General features: G+C 31.7%; 2 protein-coding genes across 3 annotated transcripts in view; both read right to left on the bottom strand.

Moving 5' to 3' along the window:
- Positions 1 to 24,999, bottom strand: part of LOC143197536 (uncharacterized) — a 219,389-nt gene that overhangs the window by 72,109 nt on the left and 122,281 nt on the right. The window lies entirely within an intron of this gene.
- LOC143197535 (lachesin) overlaps positions 1 to 24,999 on the bottom strand; it is a 543,053-nt gene that overhangs the window by 434,354 nt on the left and 83,700 nt on the right. The window lies entirely within an intron of this gene.

Raw genomic sequence — 24,999 nt, 5'->3', positions numbered from 1 at the left:
AACATGCTCTGCTTGGGGGAGTTGACGATGATTGATATTCACTGGTGGACATGTTCTTCTACGCAGGGTAAACGTTATATGCGTGGATTTTGATTCATTGGCTTTAACGCGCCATGTCTTCAACCATAATTGTATTTGCTCCAGGTGGGTTTGTAGGTTTATTGATGCTGTGACTGGATCTTCATGGGATGCTAAGATTGCTGTATCGTCTGCATATGTTGCCACAATAGTTATTTTTGTGGAGGGGAAAATTAATTTAAAAAATGAGTATTTTACCACGGTTAAAGCTTATATGGAGGAAGAATTTTACGCTGAAATGTTTGCGTAATATGCCTTACAAATAAGTAAATTCCAATAAAATGAATAGCAGTCAGATCGGTGACGCATAATATATGAACAAATATTATTACACCTTGCCTTTTTCTGATCTAATATTGATCTATTATGAGAGAACAATGATTATACTTACAAATTGTGGTCGAATTTGGATCACAGGGCCATCACTAGTTCATAACCGGTGGGGCAAAAGTCATGCTACCATTTTGATTGCACTCTATCTTGGTTTTGTGACGTTTAGCTCGGTTTCGATTTAACCATTGTGTTGTGTAGACGTCAAAATTCTATTGTGGATAAATATACGCCACAAGAACGAGCAGAAATAATCACAATACTTATTGAAAATAATCGTTCCATAATTGTCACTCAGCGGAAATTGCGTCAAAAATATCCTAATCGTCCAGTGCCTCACAAAACCACAATTTATCGTTTACATGCGAATTCTCGACAGTACGGTACGACAGCAGACACGCCGCGTTCTGGAAGATAACGGACGTATCGTAACGCTGAAAATGTTGCTCTGGTGCGCGATAGTGTTGCAGAGTCTCCAGAAACATCAATTCGAAGACGTGGTTCCCAATTACACACTTATGCACGCAATTTAAGGCGAATTTTGAAAACCGATTTGAAAATGTTCCCGTACAAAATTTAGTAGCTCCAAAAGTTGCTACCGAGAGATCCTGATCTATGAGTTGAGTACAGTAGTGCAATCCTAAGACTGTCTGGTGAAATTGAAGATTCTTTGTTTAAATTGATAATGAGCGAAGAAGAACATTTTCTTCTCAGTGGCCACATCAATAAACAGAACAGTAGGTTTTGGGAAACACGGAATCCTTAATTACTTCATGAAACATCATTGCATCCACTAAAAACAACTGTATGGTTTGGTATTCATGTTGGAAACATCATTGGTACCTATTTTTTTTTTAATGACCAAGGTGTTACAGTTACTGTTACTGCTGAACGGTACCAAGACATGATTCGAGATTTCCTTGTGCCTGAAATGGAAGAGCAAGTATTAGAGGACATGTTATTTTAGCAAGATCGAGCCACAGCACACACAGCTCGTTCAACAATTCAATTATTGAATGACCAATGACGTTTTTCCACAGAGACTAATTTCGCGAAGTGGCGATTTAGCATGACCAGCCAGATCTCCGGATTTAACAGCACCAGACTTTTTCTTATGGGGTTTTTTAAAATCAAAAGTTTATGTGAGTAAGCCCCAAACGATTCAATATCTTAAAGATAATATTCGTCACGAAATTGAAGAAATTCAGCCTCAGATGTTATAGCATGTCATGAGAAATCCGTTAAAAAGAGCCGAAAGTTGTGTAGCGAATCGCGGTCACCATTTAACCGATATAATTTTTAAATCATAACAAAAAAAAATGTAAAGACCAAATAGTTTTTATGAAAACTAAATTTATTTATTTTTTATTTGAGAAAAGTTATAGGCAATCAAAATGGTAGCTGGACTTTTACCCACGTTGAATAAAGGTTTTCAAGATAGATAGTGAGATAAATGTATACATAATTTTTTTTAAAAGCGCTAAAATTAACTCACAATAAAATAAATTCAGAAATAATATTTTATACAGTGCGTAAAAGTTCTTAGGGTTCATACTATATATCTAGAGCGACAAATGTTATTCCACCAAAGACAGATACAGAAAACTTCTAACACCCACTTGCCTTTGTATTATATAGTCGTAACAGCTGTTTCCAATATATTGGGTTTCTATAGTTTGTATAGTTTCAAGTGGGGGGGGAGGGGGGTTAACCATGATTTGAGACTTTCCCCCATTTATTATATAAACTAGTACCAACACGGATCCCAGAAAACCCTTCGCTAATATCCTTCTTCTGTTAAAATTATTATAAATAATATAACGGGAATTGTCAAAAAAAACCTTTTACTTTTCATTAAATATATTAATGCAGTAATGTCTCTCGGTAAAACTTTTAAAGTATTTACAAAAAAAAAAACTTGTTATAAATTAAGTTTATTTCATGGTGCTTTCGTTTTCTGTTTTCTATAGCCAAACTGACAGTAAAATCTTCAATGAATGCTATATTAGCAAAATATTTAGTTGTTACGATATTGTGAAACCAAGATATTTAATATGGCGAGATATATTCTTCAGATACACTTATAATTTACAAAAACTGGCAACGCAGCAAAATCAAAATTTACAGGATTCATGGTTAACAGACTCTTGTCAGGTCAGTACTTGTTTATGTGATAGTACGGGAGCTAGCAACGTAGAGAAAATAAGAATTTCAGGTAAGCTAATCTTCTGACATTTGATCTCTTTCATTCTCTCACACCCGGTTCATCTAGCTGGTGGCAGGGATTCTATTTAAAAGTACGCATCGTATCGGTATAGTTAAAAATACTCAATTTTTAATGATTAGAATGCTCAAAAATTAATAGAACTATCCATTCTTAATTAATTTAAAAAATGAGTATTTTACCTGTACAGGTATGATGCGCACTGGTAAACGCAACCCCTGCCGCCAACCAGATGGGCCGAGTGCTGACGAAGAGAGTGAAAGGGATGATATGTCAAAAGATCAGGTCTCTCAAAAACGTTGCTAGCTCTTAGATTATGAATTGTTAAGAAAGCTATCTATGTATGAAGCAGATTTTCTTTTCGATTCAGTGAATATTTAAAAAATATTTTCATATTATTTAATCACTTCTTTTGAACTTCAATACTGTTAAGTTTTAATATTATAGAGTGCGAAGTATTGTCTTATTTTTGGGCAATATAAGATATTTTAGTTAGATTGCATTTTTTGGGAGTTCTTTATTTTTCTGTGGAAAAACAGCACTTATATACCAATGTATTAATTAATGTATCTAATTTAATTATTCCTACAATCAACACTGGAGTTTATCAAGAAGAAACTACTACTCGGTGGTACAATCTGTGGATATAGCTAGTATAAAATAGCATAATGATCGAAAAAGAGAATCCCAGACAAACTTCGGTCTTGCAACGTTCTTATAATATTTGGTTATTTCGAAAATATATATGATTATTTAACAGGTCAATTGAAAAGTCCCTGGCCTGAAACATAGATGGCGTTATTAGAACTAAATCCATATTTTTTTGTTAGCCCTAACCCTTAACAGATGCGTGTATAAATTTGACAGCTGTCGGATCATTAGTTTGTGAATTATAGCACTTTGAGTGAAGCAATTTTTGTTATTGTGAAAAAAATGGATAAAAAGGAATTTCGCGTGTTGATAAAATATTGTTTTTTTGAAGCAAAAACTTCGCTTGGTGTCGAGTTTCCGGACACTACCCCAGGAAAATCAACCATCAAGGATTGGTATGCTAAGTTTAGACGTGGTGAAATGAGCACCGAAGACGGTGAACACAGTGGATGTCCAAAAGAGGTTGTTACTGACGAAAACATTAAAAAAATCCACAAAATGATTTGGAATGAGCGTAAATTAAAATTGAATGAAACAGCAGACACTCTAAAGCTATCAACTGAACGTGTACATCATATTATTCATGAATATTTGGGTATAGGAAAGCACCGTGCAAACTGGGTACCGCGCGAGCTCACTTTTGACCAAAAACAACGAGTTGATGATTCGGGGCAGTGTTTGAAGATGATCAAGCGTAACAAACCTGAGTTTTTGCGTCGATGTGTGAGAATGGATGAAACATAACCCCAATCGACAGTCATCCGAGTGGACTGCACACGATGAACCCTTTCCAAAGCGTGGGAAAATGTAACAGTCAGCTGACAAGGTTATGGCGTCTGTATTTTGGGATGCGCATGGAATAATTTTCATTGACTACCTAAGTTCGGGGACGAAAAACGACGAAATGGCCGAAAAACGGCCGCATTTGAAGAAAAAGAAAGTGCTGCTTCACCAAGACAATGCACCGTGTCACAAGCCAGTGAAAATGATGGCAAAAATCCATGTATTGGGCTTCGATTTGCTTCCTCATCAACAGTATTCTCCAGATCTGGCCTCCAGCGACTATTTCCTGTTCTCAGACTTCAAAAGAGTGTTCGCTGGGAACAAATTTTCTTCGAATGAAGAGGTGATTGCCGAATCTGACGCCTATTTTGAAACAAAGGACAAATCGCACTACAAAAATAGTATCGAAAAGTTGGAGGGTCGTTATAATCAATGTATCACCCTTGAAGGGAATTATGTTGAATAAAAAAACTAATTTTGCCAAAAAAAGTGTTTTACTATGGTAGGTCAGCGACTTTTCAATTGACCTGTTAAATACACAATAACTCAATAACCTTTAGTCAAATTAAAACGATTTCTGTAGTAAAGAGATAACAATTTAGAACAAACAAACTATAGATTGCGAAATATTGTATTAGATTTTAGTAATATAATATATTTTAGTTAGATTTCATTTTTTGAGAGTACTCTATTCTTCTTATGTACTACCGTATTAATTAATGTATCTAAACAAACAAAAAGATATATCAAAGATGCTGTAGTAAAATAAGTAGGCTTAAAATTCTATATTAGAATTAGCAACGCGGGTTCTTTATTTGAAGGTTCAAATTTAATCGTATCTCGGGACCTTAAATAATTTTAATCCCACACAGAGAAAATGAAATCTGAAAGATAATTTCATCCCCGCCCGCCAAAGGGTTAAATACAACATAAAAGCGTCAAAATTCGATTTCGAAATAAAGTTGGGCGTCATTATTTTTTCCACCAATCGAAGATAGAATGGAAAACGAAACTGGAAAGGTTCAATTAACTTCAAAATTTGGTTTGGAAATACGGACACAAAAAAACCGTGCGGTAACCCTAACAATTGTAGACGTTTTAGAGCTCTTTTCCAGTTCTAATATCATTAAGCATTAAATAGTCATTAGTACATTTCTAAATCGTAGACATTATAATTAGTTTTGGTATCGTTCTTGACGGGATGTATCAACGGAACCCTTAAATAACCTTGGAAGAGACTAGGGGAGGATGGTTTTGTTACCAACGAATTAAGTTTCAGTTTCGGGCTATATTAATTAGTAGAAGTATTTTTGCGGCCCGTTTCTGACATATGTCACCTACCGTAGTTTAATTTGGTTCGAACAGTGACAAACACAATTGATATCGTGAAACAAACTCTATATAAATATGTATACATCATTTATAATTTACTTGCGTATAGACTAAATGCATTTTACTATTAGTTTGGTAATTGTATATGCTACGTATTGAATTTGGTGGGTCAATTATGCATATTAGTAGCAATAGAGATAATTATTACAGTATATATGTATTACCTAATATATAGATAATAGATGGGGCAGTTGATATTCAAAAATATGCGTTTACCAATATCCAATATGGAATAATAAATACGTATATCGCTTGATTGTAAGCGTACACCGAATGTATTTTAAAATCCATTACAAACTAATATAATTTCGTTGTTCAGTTGACAATTTCCATTTATTGTCCATTTTAACAAGTCAAAAAGACCTCCCCATAAACTACAAGAGTCAAAGTAAGCTTTTTAAATGTACTTTTGTTTTCCGGATTCTGTGGCAGCCTACTATGATATATCCACGTCTATTTCGTAGAAAATAATGTTCTGAATTTAAAATGACAACGTTCTAGAAACCTATTCAACACCACAGCACCGAAAATGATTTTCTGGTAGTGAAAAACATATTTCTTGAACCCTATTGAAAATATTGGAGGGTTTCTGAAGAGAGAAAATACAAACAAAAGAAAACTACTTGTTGAAAAGTTGATTTTCGTTGATGTTGATGACATTAATTAAGCCAAATTGCATCCAAACCAAAAAAATAGAATAATTTATTTAAAAAAAATAAAACAATATATTTAGCGATATTTAATGGTATGTTTACTGGAAGATACTAGATGTTTATCTGTTACTACTAATTATTATTACTAATTACTACTATTATTACTAATTCAATATTTTGTATAATAGAAGTATGAGTTGACTTTTTGTGAATTTTCAGTATATGGCTTTAGTTTCTGCCTGATAACTCGTAAAACTAAAGTCACTAGTTGATTTAGAAGTTGCTACCTTTCAAGAAAATATGCAGTACTTGATATCAGTAATATTATTGAACAATTAAAGAATAAATTCTAGTTTGGACATCTATCGAATCAACTAATTCCTCAGAAACCTCTATTAAGCTTTAGTTTCAATAAAATATGATTCTCTTTAGAATAAATGTGATTCTCTTGAAGCAATATAATAGCATTTTCAAAAATCATATATGTTGAATTAAATAATAAGCATAATTTTCTCGGATCGTCCTTTTCAATCTCTATCAAAAATAATTAAAACAAGATTTAAGTGAATTGTGAAAGCGCATCTTGAAGTGCATTACTATCTAAGCAATCCGATAAAAATTAGGTTAAAACCGTACCATTATTTAAAACATTTTTTTTCCTTTAACTTTATGTATTAGTATAGTGTTTATCTAGATTATTTTGTTCTTTATTTAATTCAATATTTTGTATAATAGAAGTAGGAGTTGACTTTTGTGAATTTTCAGTATATGGCTTTAGTTTTTGCCTGACAAGTCGTAAAACTTAAGTCACTAGTTGATTTAGAAGTTGCTACCTTTCAAGAAAATATGCAGTACTTGGTATCAGTAATATTATTGAACAATTAAATAATAATTCTAGTTTGAACATTTAACGAATCAACTAATTCCTCAGAAACCACTATTAAGATTTAGTTTCAATAAAATATGATTCTCTTTAGAATAAATGTGATTCTCTTGAAGCCATATAATAGCATTTTCAAAAATAATATATGTCGAATTAAATAATAAATATAATTATCTCGGGTCGTCTTTTTCAATACCTATAAAAAAAAATTAAAACAAAATTTCAATGAATTGTGAAAGCGTATCTTGAAGTGCATTACTATCCAAGCAATCCGATAAAAATTAGGTTAAAAACGTACCATTATTTAAAACATTTTTTTCCTTTAACCTTATGTATTAGTATAGTGTTTATCTAGATTATTTTGTTCTTTATTTAATTCAATATTTTGTATAATAGAAGTAGGAGTTGACTTTTGTGAATTTTCAGTATATGGCTTTAGTTTTTGCCTGATAACTCGTAAAACTAAAGTCAGTAGTTGATTTAGAAGTTGCTGCCTTTCAAGGAAATATGCAGTACTTGATATCAGTAATATTATTGAACAATTAAAGAATAAATTCTAGTTTGGACATCTATCGAATCAACTAATTCCTCAGAAACCACTATTAAACTTTAGTTTCAATAAAATATGATTCTCTTTAGAATAAATGTGATTCTCTTGAAGCCACATAATAGCATTTTCAAAAATCATATATGTCGAATTAGGTAATTAGTATAATTATCTCGAATCGTCCTTTTCAATCCCTATCAAAAATAATTAAAACAAGATTTTAGTGAATTGTGAAAGCGTATCTTGAAGTGTATTACTATCCAAGCAATCCGATAAAAATTAGGTTGAAAACGTACCATTATTTAAAACATTTCTTTCCTTTAAGGAAAAGTCATTAAGGAAGCAGAAAGGATACCACAGAAAAAAAAATGAGTTCGTTATTCCCTCTCTCTTCGAAGAGAACCTTTAGCGTAAAAAAGGACCATTAAAAAATTAATTTTAAATGTAAGGAAGAAACAATGTAACATTTAGTCGAATCGCTTTTTATTAGTCCGCTTTAAACCGATCCTGGCTGTTTAAAATTTCGAAAATAAGAAGGAGAAAGAGGAGGAAAAAATGAAAGGCCCGATAACAAATTGATCTGTAACGAAACTAAAAACATTTTTCGATTAGTGTTCTCGCTAAGAAAAAAAACGGATGCTAAAGGCGATTGCCTCTTATATTTTTAAGTTGCAATATTAAAAAAAGCGATTTATAATAATGCTTTCATCAATCTTTCGACACGTTCGGCTTGATAGTTTGTATTATTTATGACTGCTATGACTAGGCATATTTGTGAATCTTTATCAAAGAAGAAAATATTTTTTTGATTCTCTCGTTTTCCTTATTCGATACTTTTTTCTCCCTCCACCAGTCAAAACCCACAAAAAATCATTAAATATATACTAGCCAAAAAAAATCGATAATACTGAGTTCTTAGGGCAAGCACTTAATGAAAACCTTTGGTAGACTTTAACTCATAGTCAAAACTTTTGATAAAAAAAATTTAAGTATTTTTGATGAAAATTTAATATATATCTATATATAAATAAATACTTTAATAAAAGATGATAGGTAAAGTGAGAACATCAAAAAATTAAAGAAAAAATAATGGAAATAGGTATCAAAATATGGCAAGAAATAATTTACACTAAAATAAAATAACAATAATAAAATTTAACAATAACCAAAATTAATAGATTTTATAATATCTAAACTTACGGATTGATATTCAGTATATCAACCTGAAATCCACTCTCAAAATGCAGGTATAGAAAATTGAAATTTCTACAAAATCTACCCAAAGAGATATACACAAAAACATCAAAATTATTATACATATAACTAAAGGTAAAAACAACGAAGAGTAGAAAAAGAAACGCCAAAAGACGGTGTAGGCCAGAACAAGAGCAAATTTAACAAAAGAAGCTGAAAAAAGAATCAAATAACAAAGGATTATGTGCTTGAACTTAATCAAAGACGGACGATTATGATATAATTAAGAGTGATAACCTAAAATCCGAAATTATTAAATTTATTATATTAAAACAGCTCAAGGTGGCATTTTAAGTGATATACTTAATCTAAAGAACTCTACAATAGCTACATTCGCAGATCTTTCAAATTACGGTGACATGAACTAGTGGGACTACCTCACTACAAATGATATATGAAGATGACATTATATTAGACAAATTGAACTGACAAGAGCATGTTAAAAAAAATTAGCTGAACTGAAGCTACTTGGAAAGGAATCTAAAGTATCAGCACACAACATTGTTTCAAACATTTTAAAATGTACTTATGTGTATTTGTTAATTTAATTGTATGAAAACTGTTTAAAGGCTAGCCAATATTTGACATTATGTAGTCAAGCAAATCCAAGTATCTTAATATATTCAGATATTACATATTGGTGAAGAGCATTTAGAAAATGATACACCAGAAAGAATTTACCTAAAAAATATCGTTTATATAAAAATACTGAAACATTAAATATAATATATAACTAAGAAGTTTCAATATTCTTGCAATGCTCATATAAAGAGAAATAAGGAAGGAAAACCAAGACTTGCAGATGAAAGTTGAGAAACATAATTAATTTAATTAATTATAAACTAGTTTGAACCACAGTGATCTATCACTAATAGTTAATATGGTAGATATGCAGAACAATTAATAATATTAAGAATAAAATGAAGTTACAAACACCCTATCGTAAAGTACAAGAGTCCTTGATACAATTTTACATTTGTATGTGTTTTTATGATTCTGCGCCAGTCTACTATGGCATATCCACGTCCTATTTGGTAAAAAAGAATTGGCTGAGACAAAATAACAAAGTTCTAGAACCTGGCTGATATTAGGGCGCAAAGAATGGTTCTCTAATAGTGAAAAACTAACTTCTCCATAGAGGTAAGTTTTGGAATGACTTAAAAACTCGCCAGACATTAGACTAAAATATCGTTTATATAAAAATAATGAATTATTAAACATAATATGTTATATAACTAGTTCAAATATTCATGTAATAAGAAATACAGAAAGAAAAAACCAAGACTTACAGATGGAAGATGAGAAACATAATTAATTTAATTAATTATGATCTAGTTTGAACCATACTGAACTTAACCATCACTAATACTAATTATGGTAGATATGCAAAAAAATTAACAATATTAAGTACAAAATGAAATCGAACCTACCCTGTTTCTATTGAAGCAATATACAATGCAAAATGTTGTTAACGATTGTTTGTTTGGTATCAATTTCAAAAAGTAAAATCGTAACGAACACTCTCGTTATATTTTTCTCTATTACTTTCTGAAAGGAAAAACGCCCGTCTGAAGTTCAAGTTTTACAAAGTGTATAGTGGAGATGTTTATAACCGAGACAAAATTGTTTTTCTGCGGATTTTGCCTTGACAACTTTTATATATACGCGGTACTTTTAAAAATGTTATTTGATATCGGTAAAGTAATAAATAATGATAAAGTGTATATCGATCAAGCTCAATAAGAGCAAGATTGCAACGAGAGATAATGAACGCATCCGAAAGTTTTTTTTTTCATTCGGACACAGATTGTTCGTCCCCTTTATCAGTGTCTCCATTGATCCCAGTTTTCTCAATCCCTGTATTCCAGTTCTTATCTTATTAATCAGCGGTTCTTAGGGGAGAGTAGCCTTTAGAACAAATAAAATATGGAGACCGCAAAAAAAACACGTTTCTTATGATTCATACTTTTTTTAGGTGACTAAGTAATGAAAGGAAAAGAAACAGAAATATAATATATCCTAAAGATTCCTATAGTAATCAGCTGGGGAAAAACTAATTTCAGATTTTTCATGTTATTCAACAGAAATATCTTCATGTACATTGCGAATGGAGATATCCTCGAGTTACTGAAGGTGTGGTTGATCTAAAACTGTTGTTACAGAACTGTGAGTTTTAATGAAATTCGTTTGGTCAATATACAGTCGAATTAATGGTTTTACCAATATTAAGTAGCCAATGATGAACAATTCCTTTCATATCCAACCAAATAGTTAACATCGCCTTCTTTTCTCTATTCTGGCAATTGAAGATGCATCCTGTAGACAATCCTCATTGGACAAAAGAGAAGAGTATCATTTATTTGGGTCCCCAGTCATGTGTGTACAGAGGGAAATAAGAGAGCAGGCCGAGCAGTCACTATAAGTGGCAAACATATTACTAGCCTTCATATTATATGAATCTATATCCTATCATTATAACTAAAATAAATAATACTATTCAACTGGAATGGTACGTGCTAGAGGGCAATAATAAAATATGGTTCATTAGGCAAGATTTTTTTTACTCCTTTAACATTGTCTACTAGAAAGTATAAACAGGTCCTGTTAAATAGGCTAATGATCGGACATTGTCGGTTCTTACATTCGTATCTTATGACTAGCGATGTTCCCATTTTGTGTGATTATTCTGGACTAGTAAATACAGTGCGACATGTTTTACTATCATATGAAGCTCTAAGATATATTCAAGATAGACATAACATACCCAGAAATATCGAAAATCTCTTTACTACAAACCATATCAATACACTTTTCATATATTTACATGAAATCCAACACATATCACAATATTCTATTTTATTTCTCATCTCATATTTATAAACTGTAGAAATTAGACTATTTTATCTTATATTATTTTATATTATAACTCTTACGTTATATTTTATCTACTGTTTTAGTTTGAATATTATGTATAAAGAGCTATAATTTTTACATTATCATTATTTTATATCTGCTTTTATGTTATTTATTTATTTATTTGATTTTATAATTACAATTATTTATAAATACAATTTGTGCTTGTATCGTATCTTTATTTTATACATATTTATTCGCTTTTTTTTCACTAAACATAATTTATAATATATATCAGAGTCTTAATTAAATAAATATTTGTTTAAAGTCACTAAGTAACACAAAAGTGTTGAAGTAACTATAATTTTTATAAAAACAAAAAAGTATATTACATAAAAAAATTATAATTTGAAATGAATCGAACAGCAATGCCATTTCAAGAAGTAAAATGAGAATATATATCACAATATAAACTGACCCTGTTTTCTAAAGTGGTTGTATGTGTTTCTAAAGTGTTGACCTCATGTGAATGTGTTGATAGATTGATACTCAAAGAAAATCAATCTATGATTCTTGTGAAAGATACATTTTTTTCCCTTAAAACTGACAGATTTATCTGGTTATTTTATCTGATTATCAAAGTACATTTTAATTACTGGAAACATAAATTTAATAAACTTGCAGCCAGAGAATTCCACTTAAATTAAGATAAAGTTTTCCTAGATACGCCAATAAATAATTTGAACTATCGGCATTTAATTAATCAAGGTGCCTTGGCCGCGGGTTAAGGTTACATTGGATGCGTTTTTTGTTACTCGTGCGTGCACTGACGGAAACGTATTTAGTTTTGCCATACTTAAGTATTATTAGAATCATCTATCAGTTTGTTGTAAATACATGTTTGGAATTAATAAAATTTCTCCTCGACAGAACTTCAAATGTAACCGAACCAGACCAAATAGTCGTACGAGTACTTTCCATCCGTGCACGTCCGGATCAGCATCTAATATAACCTCAGTCTTAGAACCTCCAGTCATTCTAAAATGATTAACCCAGCTTCGCAAAATGTTTGACACGCCCACTGATTAAGAAACAAAAGATATACAGTTTTATATTGTTTGAAAAATGCACGAAGTTCATTTATTTTCGAACGAAAATAATAAATATATAATATAAGATGCCATAAACACGGTCCCTTAAGATAAATTTACTTGGTAAAAAGAACATTTTAAAGATTGATTTTCTTTTGAAGCAAAAACATTATAATTTTATGACGGTTATTCTTTAAAAAAAAATAAAACAAAGAATCCTTGATGAACTTGTTTAAAAAAAAACTCTTTGATTGTGTGAAGATGTTGTTCTAGAGATCGTATTGAAATTATGGTAAAAACAACAATAGCGATGAGATGAAGTCCCTTAATTTCGATCAGTGAGGCTTCTATTTGCCGGTTGTACGTTATGAATTACTTTCGGTATTTCGTTTATTAAAGTTTGAGTTTACGAAATCACGATATTCTGCCGCCCCCCTTTTACAAACGGGGAAGTGTGTCGCGAGAGAGCTTTGTTTTCATCCATTTATTTCCAAGTTCTACATCAAAATTATTTAAAATAATTTAATGGCGTCAGCTAAATCTTGAAAAATGACAGTAGTTTTCGAGACAAAGGATAACCGTTTAATTGTGTAGTTAATGGACCAACATTATTAAGCAATTACAAGAACTAACACTGTTCGTTATGTGGAATTATATTTTCCTACCGATCATCTTCTAAGTGCCAGAGAAAATCCCAATTTACATCAGCAACAAAAACCTCCTAATGTGACACATTAATCTATTTTGGTAAACATTTGGCTTGGGTATAGGATGATAAATCCATATTACATTAATATTCAAAATTAAATATATTTTTTAATGCATTAACTTAGTAATTTTGATTTCATTACGGAAATTAAATCTGGCGAATAAAATGGAATTTTTTTAATTAATTTTTAAATCCAATTAGCGCAAAATATTACAGAGCAATCTGCAAAAAAATTGATTTTCCGTTTCAAAAATTAACGATCTTGGTGGATTTCTAAACGCTAACATCCTATCTGAAAAGATCTAAAATTTATTTAACATTAAAATTTAGATGTAACATAAAAGAGATAGGATTCATTATTTTTAGTGATACGTTTGGGATGCGTGTGTGAAAAATTGTTATTTTAAAAAAAAACACGCGATTTCTTATTTTCGAAAATCGATAAGGTCGTCTCTATCTCCAACCAAAAATAACACCCCCTACGTCTTAACCATCGTACACCCAGCCATCAGACATAATCCTTGTGATCCTCTTTTGACCTATTTAGAAAAAAATACCGACTAAAAATACCCCGTACCTTTTCCTTCTTACAGTATTTTACCTAAACAAAACCGGCGATATTCCATTTTTTTTACTTTAAATTATTTCGCACCTTTTCGTTTTGTTACCAAATAATCCAAATATGTTATATATATAAAAAACGTTCTTTATATATATATATATATATATATATATATATATATATATATATATATATATATATATATATATATAATCAAATATATATAAGATATATATCAAAGTTATCAAGGAAGATGGGAGGCTAGTTATAATAGGTCAATTGAAAAGTCCCCGGCCTATCATAGTAAAACACATTTTTTTTGGCAAACTTAGTTTTTTTTTATTCAAGGGTGATATCATTTTTGTAGTACGATTTGTCCTTTGCTTCAAAATAGGCCTCAGTTTCGACGATCACCTCTTCATTCGGCGAAAATTTCCTCTCAACGAGCATTCTTTTGAGATATGAGAACAGGAAATAGTCGCTGGCGGCCAGATCCGGAGAATACGGTAGATGAGGAAGCATTTCCAAGCCCAATTCATACATTTTTGCAATCGTTTTCACTGACTTGTGACACGGTGCATTGTCTTGGTGAAGCATCACCTTCCTTTTCTTCAAATGCGGCCGTTTTTCGGCGATTTCGTCATTCAAATGGCCCAATAACGCTATGTAATAGCTGTTGATGGTCCTACTTTTTCCAAGGTAGTCAATGGAAATTATTCCATGTTCATCCCAATATACAGATGCCATAACCTTGCCAGCCGACTATTACGTTTTCCATCGCTTTGGAGCGGGTTCATCGTGCGCAGTCCATTCGGATGACTGTCTATTGGATGCAAAAACTCGAGTTTATTAGGCCTGATCATCTTCAAGTACTGCTCCGAATCATCAACTCGTCGTTGTTTTTGGTCAAAAGTGAGCTCGCGCGACACCCACTTTGCACAGAGCTTCTCATACCCAAATATTTGTGAATGATGTGATGTACACGTTCAGTTGATATATTTAGAGTGTCTGCTATTTCATTCAGTTTCAATTTACGGGCATTCAAAATCATTTTGTGGAGTTTTTAAATGTTTTCGTCGGTAACAACCTCTTTTGGGCGTCCACTGCGTTCACCGTTTTCGTTGCTCATTTCACCACGTCTAAACTTAGTATACTAATCCTTGATGGTTGATTTTCCTAGGACAGAGTCCGGAAACTCGGTTTCAAGCCAAGTTTATGCTTCAACTGTATTTTTTCCATTCAAAAATCAATATCTTATCAACACGCGAAATTCCTTTTTATCCTTTTTTTCACAATAACAAAAGTTGCTTCACTCAAAATGCTATAATTCACAAATTAATGATCCGACAGCTGTCAAATTTATACACGCCTCTTTTGAGGGTTTGGGCTAACTGAAAAACATGTGGATTTAATTCCAGTAGCGCCATCTATGAGACAGGCCGAGGACTTTTCAATTGACCTGTTATTATGCGAGACATTTGTACATTTTCCACACTATACTTACTTAATATAGAATGTACCAGGTAAAATTCATATAGAATAAAAACCTTGCCGATTATTTTTATAAAACAATTCAATGAAAAACTACTTGTTTACATAGTGCTACATAGCGTTCAACTATAAATCAGATTTGAAAATCTGTTCTAACGTTTAAGCCTCTATCCGATTAAACCCAAAATAGTGTAATTAGCTGGAAAACATTGTAGACACATGGCACTCGACATATGTTTATTAACATGACCTGTTTTTAACCATGATAATGTTGCAGGATAGCGCAGGAGTTAGGAACTGAAACTTAATCAACCTAATGTTTAAATTAAATTTATCCACAACACAGGAAAATGTATTTGTAAAACATAATTTCCTAGTAACGATAAAATCAAAACAAAAAACACGATATTTAAATGGAAACAAATAGGAAAATGTGTCGATGGCTTGTAAATATATAAATAAAAGAACTAGACGTCGATCTAAAAGTAAAATAAGACGAAATGGTCCATAAACAATTTAACGAATTCAAAACATGAATGGAACACAATAAAATGTATAATTTATAAGTAGTAAAATGTCTTCATTATTTCCATGCTAGATCGATCATATGAATATATACGGTGGAAAAATGTTCAGTTGAACTGAAACAGCGAAATCGTCAGGTCCAGAAATAATGAATTTTTTATGCGAACAATATGGCCATGTTTATTGCAAGGCGGCCACGAGAACTGTATGAATTATAACGGAATGAGGAATTATACAAAGGAAAACAGTTTGGTGTTTTGCTTTGCAGATTTATTCGTTTAAAAAAACTACCCTGGGGTATAATTTTACGGGAAGCTATTGTTTTTTTTTTAAATTTCTAGATTTTACTCTTTTTGTAAATTAAGCTTTGCTAGAAGGACGAAAGGGAATTAGTCAGCCAATCCATGATAGCGAATTTATTACACGTATTTATTGATTAATTCACACATTTTTATATAACAGGTGAGGCAAAAGTCCCACTACCATCCCAAAAATACGGACGCCATAACCTTGCCAGCCGACTTTTGCGTTTTCCCACGCTTTGGAGCAGGTTCATCGTGTGCAGTCCACTCGGATAACTGTCTATTGGATGCAAAAACTCGGGTTTATTAGGCCTGATCATCTTCAAGCACTGCTCCGAATCATCAACTCATCGTTGTTTTTGGTTAAAAGTGAGCTCGCGTGGCACCCACTTTGCACAGAGCTTCTCATACCCAAATATTTGTGAATAATGTGATGTACACGTTCGGTTGATATATATAGAGTGTCTGCTATTTCTTTCAGTTTCAATTTATGGGCATTCAAAATCATTTTGTAGAGTTTTTAAATGTTTTCGTCGGTAACAACCTCTTTTGGGCGTCCAATGCGTTCACCGTTTTCGGTGCTCATTTCACCACGTCTAAACTTAGTATACTAATCCTTGATGGTTGATTTTCCTAGGGCTACTGTTTTTTTTTTTAATTTCTAGATTTTACTCTTTTTGTAAATTAAGCTTTGCTAGAAGGACGAAAGGGAATTAGTCAGCCAATCCATGATAGCGAATTTATTACACGTATTTATTGATTAATTCACACATTTTTATATAACAGGTGAGGCAAAAGTCCCACTACCACTTTGATTGAGCGTCAACTTAATTGTCCTAATCGTCCAGTGCCTCACAAAACCACAATTTATCGTTTACATGCGAATTTTCGACAGTACGGTACGACAGCAGACAGGCCTCGTTCTGGAAGACAACGGACGGCTCGTAACACTGAAAATGTGGCTCTGGTGCGCGATAGTGTTGCGGAGTCTCCAGAAACATCAATTCGGAGACGTGGTTCCCAGTTAGACATTTCTGTACGTAGTTTAAGGCGAATTTTGAAAAATGATTTTAAAATATTTCCGTAAAAAATCCAACAAAAATATTCATTCCCTTATCTGGTGAAACTGAAGATTTTTCGTCAAAATTGATAATGAGCAATGAAGCCCATTTTATTGTCAGTGGCCACGTCAATAAACAGAAGAGTCGGTATTGGGGAACACATAATTCTCAATTAATTCATGAAACATCATTGCATCCACTAACACTGTATGCTGGAAACATCATTGGTCCCTATTTTTTTTTTTCAAAATAACCAAGGTGTTGTCGTTACTGTTTTTGCTAAACGGTACCAAGACATGATTCGAAATTTTCTTGTACCTGAAATGGAAGAGCAAGGACTAGAGGACTTGTGGTTTCAGCAAGATGGGGCCACAGCATACACAGCTCGTTCGACAATTCAATTATTGAATGACTTTTTCCACACAGACTAATTTCCCGAATATAATGTATTTTTGATTATCTGACCATCTTCAGCATATCAATCAATTCATGCTAGGAATTCAAAGGACTATTGCAAAAAATAGGATCATCAATGCAAATAGTTCTGAGAGTTGAAGCATATAAGGTTTTACATTGGCTATTGAGAGAAATGTCAAGCTTCAAGGACCCTTTTATTCGAAGCAGGAGCAGGTTGCAGACCATATTTTGGAATAAATAATGAACTGATAAGTGTAAAGAGATTAGCTGGGAAGCTTGGAGGCATCCACCATATAGCCCGGACCTTGCACCGTCCAATGACTAGCTTGATTTCAATGACTAGCTATTTGTAATCATTTTTCGTCAAAATATTCCTCAATGATTTATAATGTTAAAAGAAAAGTGGTAAAAAAATATTAGATTAATATTTTAAATATATAAATAAATATTTTGAATATATTAAGTTCACTTAGAACAACATAAAAAATTAATTTTTCTTCAACGCATAGGTTAATAGGGTTGAAACAAAATTTTAAAAAATGAGGATTATTAATTGGTAATACATGTAATATTTCAGATATGCTATAATAAGTTTTTGGTTTTTATCCCGAGACAAATCCGGGAACATTTCGGTGATATATGAAAATATATATATGGTGATATCAAAAAATCGCTGACATATAAAAAACCATATCCATATCCTATTATTTCCTTATACAGCGTTTTGATTTTCCAAATATATCACATAGATCCGAAAATATTATTATAAAACCATCCCAGCGGGCATCTGTTATTTCGGCGAAAAAGATTTTTTAGTGTGACAAAAAACATGATGGATGTATTGTGTACCTGTACCGAATCATTGAAAAACATATAATTAAATACGAAAGTAGAGATAGTGATGTGTTAGAGAGACAGGTTAACAACCCCCAAGATAATTCGACGATATATCATCCTGGAGACGTTCAATGTGACATATTGATATTGTTTCAAGCCGAAAGGTAAAACTTAAAATATCAGAAACACTTTTATATATTTTGTCTTAATTATTAGTATCTCTTTCTCTAATATTAAGTGCATTAATTAATTTTAAAGAAGTTAAAGAACTTTGGGAAAGGAGTTAAAGAATTTTAAAGAACTTCCTTGACATTACTCGATAATATAAAGAGATAGATATATAGATAGAATATTACATAAAATGATAGTTTAATATAAATAAATTTCCTTACAAGAAAAAATATGACGGCAACTCCTTCAAAGATTAAATAGTGGAAGAAATAAGTAAAGGAAGACGCAATTTTATTTACAAATGTAGGTAAAGAAATTATTCTTTTATCAAATAAGTCTGGTCTTTATTCATTTCATGGTTTATTTATTTATTCATTTCAAGACTAATTTCGCGAAGTGGCGATTTAGCATAGTCTTATAGGGCCTTGTAAAATCAAAAGTTTATGTGAATAAGCACCAAACGATTTAACATTTTAAAGACAAAATTCGTCACGAAATTGAAGAAATGCAGCCTCAAATGTTGCAGAATGTCATGAAAAATGCCTTAAAAAGAGCCGAAAATTGTATAGCGAACCGCGGTTACATCTAATATGTTATTTTCATTAATATATGTCTCTTTGAACTGAAGTTACAGTTAAAAGTCTAAAAATGGCCAAAAATCGTAAATTTTCATGAGTATATATATGGAAAAACTGTCAAAGGATTTTTGACATCATAACAAGATAATATGACGGTAATACGAACCTATTTTACGGTGAGAAAAACTGTAAAACCATTTAATTTAACCACAGACTATATCTTTCCAAAATATATGCAAATATTTGTGAAAGATAAAATTTCAAGAAAAACATTAATGTTGCTGTAACTTTGAAAATATTGGGTATATTAAAATAATTAGTTCACCATCAAATTTCACGTAAAATTTTACATATATGATGTTATTTTCATTGTTGTAATTCTCTTTGAACTGAAATTACAACGCAAATTATCCTGAGTATATATATGGAAAAGGTGTCAAAATAGTTTTAACATCATAACAATATAATATGACGGTAACACATACCTAAATTTGATGTAAATTTTACATATAATATGTTATTTTCATTATTGTAAGTCCGATCCAGTCACTGCATCAATAAACCTACAAATCCACCTGGAGCAAATACAATTATGGTTGAAGACATGGCGCGTTAAAGCCAATGAATCAAAATCCACGCATATAACGTTTACCCTGCGTAGAAGAACATGTCCACCAGTAAATATCAATCATCGTCAACTCCCCCAAGCAGAGCATGTTAAATATCTTGGTATGCATTTAGATCGACGCCTAACCTGGAAGAAGCACATACTCTCTAAACGGAAACAACTAGGACTAAAATTATATCAAATGTATTGGCTCATTGGGCGCAAATCCAAGTTATCATTAGATAACTAGATTGCTGTATGAGTCTATACTCAAGCCCATTTGGACATATGGAATTCAACTATGGGGTACCGCTAGCAAATCTAATATATCCATCATTCAACGGTTCCAAAATAAGGTGTTGCGTGCCATTGTTGATGCTCCGTACTATATTTCAAATAAAGTGATACAACGCGATATTCCTCTAGAACCTATAACGAGTGTAATCCAACGTGTTTGTGTGAAGTACTTCGAAAGAGTGTCAGTGCATCCCAATGTACTCGCTAATCAGCTAAATATGCGACGTGATAGTGAAGTGCGTAGACTAAAACGTTTAACACCACCTGATCTGATTACTGGACATATGTAGAGTTTAGAATAAGCATTAGAATAAGACTAATTAATTAAGATAATATTTTATACAGAAGATTGCTTAATGAAGTGATTTTCTACATGCCATGTATATATAATATAAACAGAAGAAATACTTATTGCCAATAGGGCAGATTGTGGACTCACGAAGAGTAATAAAAAAAAATAAAAATTGTAAGTCCGAAGACGATATAATTTTTCAATCATAACGAAAAAAAAAATGTATGGAAACTTCTTATGGAAACCAAACTTACTTATCTTTTCTTTGAACAAAGTTATAGGCAAAGAGGCAAAATGGTAGCGGGACTTTTGCCCCCGCCTTGTATAAGTGCCTAATTGTGTTCGTTATTGATTTAATTAATATGCAAATAGGTATTACTTCATTTGATATTCCATGTTTATGATTATAACATAAAAAAGTAAATAAAAATCATATATACTTTTATTTAACGCTCTGAAATTGATGGGAGTTCTGAAAATGATCCTACTCATGACAGTTTTGTTATAAGGTTCACTGATCTAGTAATTTAAACTTATTATTACCTTGTTAATTATTAAAACTTAGTGGAAATTAGATTTATATAGATGCAATTTAAAAAAGGTTAGTGAGTTAGTATATATATATATATATATATATATATATATATATATATATATATATATATATATATATATATATATATATATATATATATATATATATATATATATATATGTATGTATATATATATTGAGAACGAAATTTTCTTACTGATACTTACTAACTTTAACTTAAATTATATGATCTTATATTGAATAGTGTATATTGTTGTATATATATAATCATATTGAATACAATAGTAAATTTATAAAAATAATGTTGTATAAAATGAATTTCAATATGAAAACTAAAAAACCTTTAAGGTGGCCTCAGTATATTTTTCCGGAGCACACGTTTATTACATTCGCATTCCCTCTTTTACTACATCTATATTGTTGTGTAAAAGTCCCCTTAGATTATTTCAGATTTACTCCTCCATCCTCCAGATAAAAAACAACTAACACCCCATAAAAGTTATTATGATTTCCAAACGAGATTAATTTTAACACAACGATAAATTTGTATTAGCCGAAAGTATTTTTGTGAGCGAAGGGGAGAAAACGAAACAATTAGGACATTTCGAAATAGCGAGCCATTAAATTAAAAGCTGAGGAAAATATTTATCCAAACTTTTCTTCTCCACAAATCTGAAATTCGGAAAACCATCATGAATCTCCAAATAGCTTATAGTTGATTTATTTCGTTTGATACAATAAAACGGGGCGAAAACAAACCGCACCGATGGCACTGTTTCAGTATCAATATTTTCAATAGATCTTTTTAATAAATACATTTTATATTTAACGATTTCAGTTTTGATTTTAATTAGGTTCCCTATTTTATTTTTATAAAATATATGATGTTTGTTGAATATATGACGTCGATTTCATTCGCTAATATTTACGATTTCTTCTTAAAAATATAAATATTAAAAATAATAAAGGTAATTCTTTATCTTTATTATTTTTTAATAATATAATATTTTAATATTTTACTATTTTTAAATAAAAAACAAAGAATATTCGGTTTGTGTATGTTAGTATCTACGAAGTGTTTTATGCTATAGTTAATGCGTAAAAAGCAAACTGAATAGCTTTTGCACTGAACGACTTCCGATTTTCGGTCATATCAGCTCAGCAATATCATTATACTCAAATATTTGATAATTTTTGATAAAAAATATGTGAAAACTTTGTACGTACCTTTGAAATTTGAGCGTTTCCCTCGATTTCCCCTCTCCCTTTTCACCAACAGATCCTGATTTGGCTCCAATGAGACCAGCTCGGAAGTGCCGTCTTTCGAATAGAAAAAAATATTGAAAATCGGCTTACAATTGACGGAGAAATCGGCGAACATACATTAAAAAATATATATACAGCCGAACATAGGACCTCCTCTATTTTCGAAGTCGCTTAAAAATCAAGTTTCCAGCTTGGTTACAGCAGTGGTAAAGGCGACAGGACGGTCCTCCTACTGTTGCGATAGTCGCGAGTTTGAATCCTACTGCAAAAGAATGAAACACACCCGCTGAAGAGTGCAAAATCCGATAAGGAAAATGATCCCAGTCACGCCAGTAACCAGGCTGGGTAAGACCGGAAGTCTTCTGGAATGATTTCTAAGTTGGTCACCCACCAGTCGGTAGGCTTAATACCGAGGAGGACCGTGTTTCGAAGCCCACGTTAAACTGTAGATCCAGTCCAGATAAACCCTCGTTGGTAAAAGAAGACTTTAAAATATACAAAAAAAAGTTGAATTTTGTTTAAAATTTATTATATTATCAATTATTATTTACAAGGAAAAGGTTTTGATGAATATATCAGATATGTAGTCCAAACGCCTTTCAAAACGGCTTTTTTATTATGTCAGAAATATCGAGTATTGCCCTAACAATGCAGGATTTGTGGGAAACACTCTAATGCTTTAATCCGATGTGAAGTTCAGCTGGAAATAATCGCTTGTTTGTTGAAACTAACGGTAAGCTAACCCTGTCGATTTCCAAGTGTTAACACTGATTTAACAGATTTAGAATCGGTAGCTATTTAAAGAAAACCCAGAACAACTTCTCGTCCAAGGGGCATAAAAATAATATTTAAATATAAATGACAAATTGATATAATCGATTAATTTAAAATGATATATGAAACGTGCTTGTAAAATAAATGAATAACTGTTAAAGGTAATATAGCGTTCACAGACATCCCCCTTTTCCTAATAAAAGCGAAATAAAATAAACCTTTTTCGGGCCAAAGTAATTAATTAGAGAGCCATCCGATATTAATCAGAATAAAAATTATTTCGGTCCAGCTAAAATATGCGACTTAGGTGATATTTATGAGGGCCCAAAGTTAGGTAAAATGTAAAGACGAAAGGAAAAGGAGAAGTCTTTTAGCTGTCTCAGGGCCATCGATTGAGATTCGTCATCCCTCGTGGGGTTCATCAGTTTTGGTTTCTTCTTTAACCTTCCTTCTTCATGCTTTCATAACAGTAATCTGTTTTTTATACCGCAAACATCAAACCCACCCTCTTGCTTTTTTGTTTCTTCTCTCTCTACCTCCCTCCCTCCTCTATACCCCTCGCACTCACGCTCTCCTTTCCCTTTTTTTCTCTTGACTTTAGCTCTGATAAACGTGAGATACTCTATATAGGTTTCTTAACAGAATCTTTATTTACTATATATTTCTATATTTTATGTTCGACGATACGATCAGTTTGTAATACCTTTTTGTTTAAATCGCAATTGAAAAAGACGAAGTCCATACGGTTTCGGGGTATTATCTTTAAAAGCGAAAAAAGTTCCGCTGAAAAAGCATATTTTTTACGATATCGTATATTAGTTTTCCGTTATATATGTTTTCCTTGCTTCGACATTTTTATTATGGATTTTTTTATGTCCCGAATTTAAACAAAATAAGAAAATCACGAGATTTAACATAGCAAAACTCACTGTGGAACTTTTGCCAAGATAGAACCGGAGGAAAACACGGACAGCGAAGTTTCCAAGTCATCCTAATTGGTGGGAAAAAAACTTCTTAACAACTTCGTCCTAAACAAGCTATTTATGAATTGCTGCATTATGAACTAAAACTGAACTTAAATAAAAAAAACAAGCCGCAATAAATTTGTTTATTCATTTTTAACTGTTTTAGCTAAATTATTACCTTTTACTGTTACTGTACTCAGGAAATAATTATTACATGGGATTGGAGAAAAGGTGATTTAAATTTTGCTAATAAAATCATTTAAACTAGTATATCTCTAATAAAATGCCTCCAATGAAGCCATACTTTGTCGCTTTTAAATCGTAAAAGACCATATAACGTTCCAAATATATAAAATGCATCATTCCATCAATAAAACTGATCAACCAATCAAGTTAGGATGAACAAAATTATGATAGACTGTTTGGCTTTTGCAGATAACCAGTTGATTCTAACTCAGGACACACAAACAGCTCAAAAACAAATAGAGTTTGTAAAAGAAACAGCAGAAAAAGTATGAATTCAATTGTTATTTGAGAAAATATTGTTTATGAGTGACAACAAATTAACATAAACATTTTTAGGGACTAAATATGGCAAAATCCCAAGAGTTTCGAATTTCAAATATTTGTCCGAAACTATTCAAGAAACTGTACTGGAAATGATCGCTAATATGATTCACTCTTAAAAAATCTATACAGCTTTTATAATTACAACAGGCATTCACAACAAAAAATGTACCTCCAAATATACAAAGCTGAGACATTACAACACTCTGATCAAGCCGGAATGCCTCTACCGAGCTGAAGCTCTCATTTTGAATAGATAGAGGGACACATAAAATACAATAAAA

The sequence above is a fragment of the Rhynchophorus ferrugineus genome, unplaced genomic scaffold (assembly GCF_030347505.1).
Source record: "Rhynchophorus ferrugineus isolate W39M unplaced genomic scaffold, kcgeb_rfMv2 rfM5, whole genome shotgun sequence".
Classification (NCBI taxonomy): domain Eukaryota; kingdom Metazoa; phylum Arthropoda; class Insecta; order Coleoptera; family Curculionidae; genus Rhynchophorus; species Rhynchophorus ferrugineus.
Note: the sequence above shows the minus strand (reverse complement) of the source record. Positions and strands in the feature narration are given on the sequence as shown.